General features: G+C 39.0%; 1 protein-coding gene across 2 annotated transcripts in view; it reads left to right on the forward strand.

The window, feature by feature from the left end:
- LOC107726619 (forkhead box protein O3-like) overlaps positions 1 to 8,757 on the forward strand; it is a 33,571-nt gene that overhangs the window by 3,176 nt on the left and 21,638 nt on the right. The window lies entirely within an intron of this gene.

Here is an 8,757-nt window from a genome sequence, read left to right on the forward strand (position 1 = left end):
ATTGACTTCATAATTTTTTAGTCTATATTATGGAAACCAATGGGACCCCAAACCGTTTGGTTGCCTACAATCATTAAGATATCTTCTTTTGTGTTTTACAGAAGAGAGAAAGTCATGCAGGTTTAGAATGACATGTGGGAAAGTAATTTTTGGGTGGACTATCCCTTTAAGCAGACATCCAACTTGTGTACTGTTGGAGGGCCCCTTCAGGAACAAGGTTGAGATCCACTGTGCTAGAGAATGCGTGCCATAAGGTGCGCAAGTGTCTCTTTTATTCCATGCGCGATCTCATTCTGCATCACAACCAGAAACACATGTTCTGGCATGTTTGGCCACGCTTACTCACGCACTGAAAACTGAAACTGGAAAGGTTTCAAGGGTGACTCAATGGTGCAGTGACGTCTCCTATAAACAAACTATTTGGATACCAGCATTATGCTGGCAAATTAGGCATGATCAGTATGGAAAATTTGTGTAGCAAAACAATTTGTTAAAGTTAGTTTAGATGGACTTTGTCTTGTGATAATGTTTAAAAGCCATAAATAATATATCCTCAGAGCCAAGCCTAATAAATATCCATGCATCCAAATGCCTTTATGTTCATATCCACACAGCACAGCTTACATAAAACTTGGCACGGTAAATGTACCCACTCTAGAAGCTGCCCAGACTGTTTATGTAGGTGTTGAATGGCATTAGGAATTGTGTAACAACTCAGAATGGCACAAGCTTTTCCTTAGCAGTCAGCAGGCAGGACTGCCTTCAAAGGGAATGTCATGGCCATGGGCAGGAGCCAGCACAAGACATATGGGCCTTTCACTTACAGAGCCAGGGCGAGTTGGGGGAGGGGGTGTATGGCGGGGTTGTTAGTGCAAGGTCAAGGGCTGAGTTTGCGGCAGGAGGCCCAGCTCGCCCGTCCCATTGGCCGTAAATAGCCATGAATTATAATAGTGAAAGGAGAGTTACTGCCGGGTCTGTGGCAACGGCAAACTATGTGGACTCTAGCACAGCATGGAACTTTTGCACTCCGACTCGTCTAGCATTCAGGATCGTGTGTGTGCACGATCATATTTCTCAAACTGCTATGCAAAACATTACCTGTCAGTCAAACATGTTTTATGATCAAATACCATTATAACCACAATTCTAGCATGAGTACACACAAATAAAAACATCTCCCCCTGGCCTCTGTTACAACCAGTAGTCCAGTGCCTGCTGCCATTTCTGATATGTGTAAAAATGTCTAAACGTGTTCCACTGAACTTGGCTACTGTGTCACCTTGAGCTCTAAATATGACAACTCGGAGCAGATCTGTGTGTACAGAGTGTGGGTCGGTTGTAACACAACCTCAGATAAACACTCCTGCAATTAGCATTTAAGTAAAACTTGCATGTACATAATGCATGATACATGTACAGTATATACACACATACAAACATGTTTTGCATCATTTAAAGAATTGACACTGAATTTATTTGCCAAAGTTGAAGTTTGCATGAAATGGAAATTTACTATTTTAAACAATTAATTTGTGCAAATGTTGATTTTTGTATTTTTTTTATTTATTTTGAGCTACTTGGTTATCTCAATATCTCAACATTCTGATAAAACCGCTTCACTTAAACCCGTTCTTGATGGATAGATACTTGATACTTGAAAAACAGATACTTGAAAGATGAAAACATAAGCAATGAGACCCACCTCAACCCTCTGAAGTATTTCAGGTATTGTCAACATTTGCATTTAAAGGTAAATTATTGCAAAACCTGCAAGAAAGGCCGGTTTCCATGCTAATTAGGATTAAAGTTGAAAAAATTAAATTAAGAAACCAAAAGAGCAACAAAAGATAAGTAGGCCTAAGATGTCCTATCCAAACATAAAAGGCTGGAATGGTCAAGTACAGGTGCAAAAATGACAAGCTGCATCACTATGGCTACCAGGTCACTGGTCCTCTCTGCTTTAATGAGAGGGTTTGGATGACATGTGATCTCATAAAGGCGTTTCTTTGTTTCTGTTGAACATACTGTTGTGACTGCAGGAAAGAGAGAGAGAGGGAGTGACTGTTATAGCATAGATGACATTACAGCACCCTCCTCCTACTCTGCACTGAATGTTACAGGATAATGCTGTGTGTTTATTTAATGATCTGGTTATACAATCGCGTTGAATGTGAATAAAGTCCAGAATGCGTTTGAAAAGGTTTCCTTTGCAGGTGTACAAGTGATGAGATTTTATTGATTTATCGTTTTCCTTCACAATGAGCTCCTGCAGAGACAGATCATTCCTCTAGTGCCAAATGATGTACTCTACTCTTAAGCCTTTAAATTATTCAGTGCTTCGAGCATTAATTTGGGTCATTTTATAAATTTTTCAGAGACACCTTTTGAGGGTCTCTCACACACACTTGCACATTTGCCAGCTCACTGCTTTTAATCTTGTAATCTTGTGTCCACCACACACTTGTCTCTATCCTTATTATCTTGCGTAACCCTGCTGTTTATCTCACATCTGAAATATAATCAGATTATGTAACTTAAAAAGAACAAGCTACTACAATAGTGTGTTGCACCATTCTTGTTCCTGGAACACTTAATATGCTGAGCTGCCACGCTAGGCCCAATTGAAATCTTTCAGTCACTATGATGAAAGCGTTCTGGTCACCCTCCTGAGGGTCTGTATTCTGCGAATTTCATTCGGCACGGTTCCAGGATGTAGGTGGGCTATTTAATATTTTTCCTGTAATCTGTTTATTGTCAAGAGGGTGGGGTAAACAAATACAACATTATATAATTATTAGGGCTGTCATCGTTAACGCGTTAACGCATGCGATTCATTTTACAATCCTTAACGCGTTAAAATAATTTAACGCAATTAACTCAAAATTACTGAAGCACAATTTCTATTCTAACCCTTTAACCCAATTTTGCTTCTCTGCTTGCGATTAGATCATTTTAAGCCGCTAAACTCCGGGAAAGTTTTCAGTCCACTGATCCAGTAAGCGAATATGAAGGAATATAAAGTTATATATAATAAAAATATAATAAATATAAAGGAAACCAGGCTGATTACATCAGAGATTGCAGAGAGAACAGAGACTTGCGTTGCGTTTTAAGTTAATTATTCATTCCAGTGTGTTTCGCTTTAAAACACGAGCTCTGTCATATTCTGTGATTGTCTCTGAAGAGAGCGAGCCCTAACACGTCGCGCTGTGTGAAGTACAGGCTGAATGGGTTGTCAACACATCCCACTGCTGTATGGCCAGATGAGACGCAAACTACGGTTTCTCGACTTGATAACCAGTCTCGCTAGTAAAGTTTTGATGGATGACGACTGCAATCAAGGTAAAGACGATTGCGGTGGCGTACAGGAGTAGGGCTGTCGAGATAATCGCAATACCGCGCTATTGACGAGCAAACCGCAGAGGAATGCAAGAACCGCAGCAACCGTGATTTTTGCGTGTTTTCTTTTTTCATAGGGTTATGCCCTTCTCGTTTTACACTTCGTGCATGTGTACTGAATATGAAATAAGTTAGTAATGATAACATAATGTGTACCATGCTGATTTGTACAGAGGCTCCGTAGATTTGCACTTAACAAGCCTAAACAGACAACGAATGAGAGAGAGATCAACTGAGCATGTGCGATTACTTGCGAGTCATATATATTTGTGAAAATAGGTAGTCATGTCCAAGAAAAGCCAAATCTCTGTCATAGCATCGATGCATTGGTCAGCTGAGCCTTGTAACATGGCACTCGAAGTTAAAATGATTTCAACAGCATTTTTCATTTTGTCTCTCTTTGAATGAATCAGCGTTTTTGAACGTGTAGTTGAATGAACTGTTTAAAGACTCACTCAAAGACAGTCCCTTTCCACCACCTTGTGGCGCAACAAAAACGGCACTCCTAGAAGTGCTGTATATAATATCTGTATTTTAACACGATCAAATGGAATTAGTGACAGATCTTTTCTTCCGTATTGTGACGTACATCAGAGTGTAATGGATTATCATGAAAAATAAAAAAAAATGTAGGGCGGCGACTTGCATAGGTCACCAAAAAACAAACAAACAGGTGAACTGTGCACAATTAGATCTATAATAAAAATTAGAAAATACATAAGGTGAATTTTCATTTTAATGAAAATGACTTTAAAGACTTTAAATTTGCAGAGAAAATATGTGGGAGGTGTGTGCAGACATGTTGCTGTGGCTATGACTGTTAACTCATGTACAGTCACTGTTTTCAATGTTAATGTTCATGATTGGTGGTTTTATACATGCCTGGTCATGTTTAGGTGCGTGAGAGGTCTTGAAATGAGGGTCACATAGATGTTTTGGAACACGAAAGTAAGCAATTTTCTGTTAATTTTATTTTACCAAGGGCCGTAAACGGTAAAACTACTTGCTCTAATTCGTATGCACTTTTCCCCCGCACCCAGCAGACATTTGCATATTTGAAAATATTTGATTAAAACACAGAATTCCTGATTGGACAGAATCTACAGCGGCACGTCAGAAGCAGATATGCTCTGGTTAAGACATTTGAATGTATTTCTAGTTCAGCCTTTGCTACTTCCCACCTTTTCCGTGCCCCTAATGTACCCGTTCAGTTTTCTAAAGGTGTTGCAGCTCTGACCTGAGGCTTTTGAAACTTTAATTTGTTTTGTTCCCGACCCGTCATTTCCAATTACGTATGTCTGCCCGTCAAGGTGCAGATAAATAGTTCTCGTTTAAACTTTAATTAGTACAATAAAGCTAGATTTCTATGTCAGGAGCTTTTGGCCAGACAAAGCCAGCAGTAATGAGAGGAGATGCGGCTTTGTAGAGAGTGATTATTGCAGTGAACAGAGGAAAATGACAGTTTTAGGGAAATACATCCTCAGTGACAATCTCATGCATCCGCCCTTTGAGAGATAACAGAGAAACATTGTCAGACAGGAGTGGGCGATTATTAGCCTGGTTGTGGTGACGCAGAGGGTCTATTTTGGTGCTCATACGTGGATGTGGGTGTGTTGACTTTTGATTAGACAAAAGATTGGATTGATTAACCCAGATTGAGTGTGGCTTCGATTGTGGAGCAGGTGTTTAAATATGGGTCTGCGATGATGTAAGGCTTTCAGATCCTCCTTGATGATGGCTTGTGTATCTGACAGAGCCATAACCACACAACCTTAATCAGTGGAACCCAGGACAACATTTTTATGGGCCCAATAAGTAGGCTATATGACACCTGACACCTAAACAAAAATCTAGGAAACTTTACAAAGCTACAGGTTTGGATGGCCATCAGTATCAGTTGGATTATTTATTTATCTTCACATTGAATCCTAACAGCAACAATCACCGAGTAGGTCCAAAACTATACTGCACAGTTTTATATCAAATATACAAATAATTCTATTTGCAAATAAATGCTGATAAAAAAAAAATCACAGTTTCCACAAAACTATTTAGCAGAACAACTGTTTTAAGCATTGATCAACATTTAAATGATTTCTGAAGGATCATGTGACCGGGAAGACTGGAGAAATGGCTGCGATCAATTCAGCATTACCATCACAGGAATAAATTACATTTTAAAATATATTAAAATAGAAAACAGTTATTTTAAATTGTAATAATATTTCACAATATTACAGTTTCTACTATATTTGTTTATCAAATAAATGCTGCCTCTGCAAGCATAATAAACTTTAAAAATGGTAGTATAGCTAGATTAAAATTAAATTAAAATTATTTGGTTAAAATAAAACATGTTGTGCATGTATGAAAGCTTGTAGGTCAGGGGCGTCCGGTCTTGCTCCTGGAGGGCCAACATCCTGTAGTTTAGCTCTTCTCAACACAACTGCCTGATTTCTAGCAATCCAAAGGACCTTGTTTGAGGTGTGTTTAATTGGGGTTGGAGCTAAACTCTGCAGGACAGTGGTTTTCTAGAAGTTTCCCCCTAAAACTCTTAGGGATTTTTTTCCACGTCACTGTGGTCTTTGGATTGCTCACTAAGTATCTCTGTCTGAATGTTTCTCAATCTGAATTTCTCTTAAAGTCAAAGTCTTTTCCAAGAACTGATGTCATAACAGTACAGTTTGTGACACAGCCCCAAACTAACACCTCTTATCAATACAGTGTGTTCTAAATAACAGGCCAATCAGATGTTCCGCAGGCTGTGAGGCCATTGGCACATGCCTATTATCTGTTTTAAGAGTCCATTGCCTTGCACACAATCAGCAGGGGCTTATCTCTTTTCACTGCACCTTCAGTGTTTACACACCTGTCTTTAACCTGCCCCGGGGTCAATTCTGGTGATATGGATGTCAGTGGAGGCCAGTGGATCAAGCTGAATAGGGCCAAAGTGCTGACTTAGCAGTAAAGTCTGCAATGGTTCCAGCTGCTGGACACATCAGCAGTTTGTTATCAGCCAGCTCAGTCAGAGTGAGGAAGCAGTATATCAGGAACATTATGGCCTAAAGTAATGTGGCACATGCCTTTTGCCACATATTTGAGGGCAGCCGTTCTAATTTCTAACACTGTTTGTATTTTTAGTTAGATTTGCTCATTTTTGTTCCATTTACCTCTGCCTGCCCTCCTCCCCCATCCATCTCTTTCTATACTCCCATGTGTGCCACAGTGTTTATGGGGGCATGAAATCGCTCCACAGCTCGTGGGCATCTCGTGTGCGTCTTACTCAGACTGTCATCACTGACACGCTGCTCTCACTGTTTGTCTGTATTTGTCTGTCTCTCATTAGTTCTTCCTTTGCATTGCACGTTCTCAGAAAAGATCATTCTCTGTCTTTGCATATGCCAATCAATCCCTCTGTAAAAAAAAAAAAAGTTCAACCTAGTCAGTCTACAGTAGGTCCAATGCACTATAAACATTATGGATGGTAGAAGAAACTAACTCAATTAAATTAATACTTGTAGCGTCTGGACCAATCAAACACACAATATATATTTTGTTAGCTATATTTAACAAATACTCTGTAACACCCCTCAGTTAACAAGCCATATGAGGACCTATGGACCCGTTTACTGTATATTTAATCATTTTGAATTTACACATTCACAAAAGAATCACAGTACCTGCTTGAAATTTGACAGTGATTGACAACAAGAAATCACTAAGATGTGGCAGACAATCAGATTTTTAGTGCAGCTTTTATGGAGAATCTTTACACAGAATTTGTTCACCAGAATAGTTTTGGAATCTCATTGTTAACTTGAAAACCTGGCATTTTATGTCTGATAATGCTGAAAATGCCATTCTTTTACTCACCCACATGCCATTCCAAATATACTTTTTAGAGATACCAGTTTGTAATGACTTGAGGGTGAATAAATGACAACATTTTCATATTTGGTTGGGCCTTCCCTTTATAAGTATAGCAGCAACAAAAAAGAGGGTTAAATGGGTAGAGAGGGTGATAAATGGTTTATGGTAAAACAAATTATGGTTTTGGCACAAAAAAATTTACACTACTAATAAACTTTACATAAGGATGTTGCTACACTGTCAGGAATGCCTACGGAGAGGAGCAAGGAACGCCGAGACGAGGGATAATCAAACAACAGTCTTTAATAATCCAAATGCCAGGAAACACAGGGCAGGCTGGAGACACACGTAGCACATCAAGACATTTAACACCAGACAAAGCAATCAAGGGGCAGACAACACTATAAATACAGGGCTTAACGAGGTGTAATGAACGGGACACAGGTGAAACAAATGAGACAATCAACAAGAGGGAGAAACTAGGTCACGGGGAGCACATGGGGAGAAAAACGCACAGAGACAGTCCATGGGCATACCTTTCAAAGTTTGACAAAATGTTTTTAATACTTCAATAATGAATAATAATTCAGCAAATGATCAAACAGTAGCTATGTTCCCATCCACCTATTTTTATGTGCATTTTGGAATATCACAAAAAACAATGCTGAATGCAAGATGTGCATAAATTCAAAAAATTTGCAAAATTTATGCGTGCAATTGAGTAGGATAAACTTTTTATCCGATAAAAAAAGATGCACATAAATTACTATGGAAACACATTTACCGAATAAATTCCACCATGCGCATCAAAAAAGTCATTTGATTTTGCACGATGGGACGGGATATCGTATTGTGACACTGAAAATCTATTTTGCCATCACAGAAGAAAATGGCATTTTATAATATATTAAAATAGAAAACAAGTCTTTTAAATTGTAATAATATTTCACATTTTACTCTTTTTACTGTATTTGAGCAAATAAATGCAACCTTAGTGAGCATAAGAGACTTCTCTCCAAAAACATAAAAAAAAAATCTTACTGACCCCAAAGTTGAACTGAAGTGTATAGAAATAGTTTGCTTGAATGGCATGGAGGGTCACAGGGTTTAATGAGTAAACATGCTCCTCATTGACTGCATTCTCAAACAGTCACACTTTCTGAATCCCACAAACCAAGCATGCAGGTGTCACGGTCGGTGGTAGTGTGAAGAGCACCGAGCGAGGAACGAGGAGACCAGGAATACAAAACGAAGGAGTTTAATTCAATCACGGGGAATCACACATAGCACAAAGAGTTGACATTGACATACAATTCCAGACCAGGGAGAACAGAACGGGCTAGAACTAAATAGGGCAGATAACGAGGAGCAGACAGGTGATGGGGATAACTAACAACAAGGAACAGGTGATACTAATAATGTGAAAAGGAACTGGAAGGACCAAATAAGGAAAACAGGAACTCAACAGGAACATACATGTGACAGATC

The sequence above is a fragment of the Sinocyclocheilus rhinocerous genome, unplaced genomic scaffold (assembly GCF_001515625.1).
Source record: "Sinocyclocheilus rhinocerous isolate Xijiao unplaced genomic scaffold, SAMN03320098_v1.1 scaffold1538, whole genome shotgun sequence".
Taxonomy (NCBI): Eukaryota; Metazoa; Chordata; class Actinopteri; order Cypriniformes; family Cyprinidae; genus Sinocyclocheilus; species Sinocyclocheilus rhinocerous.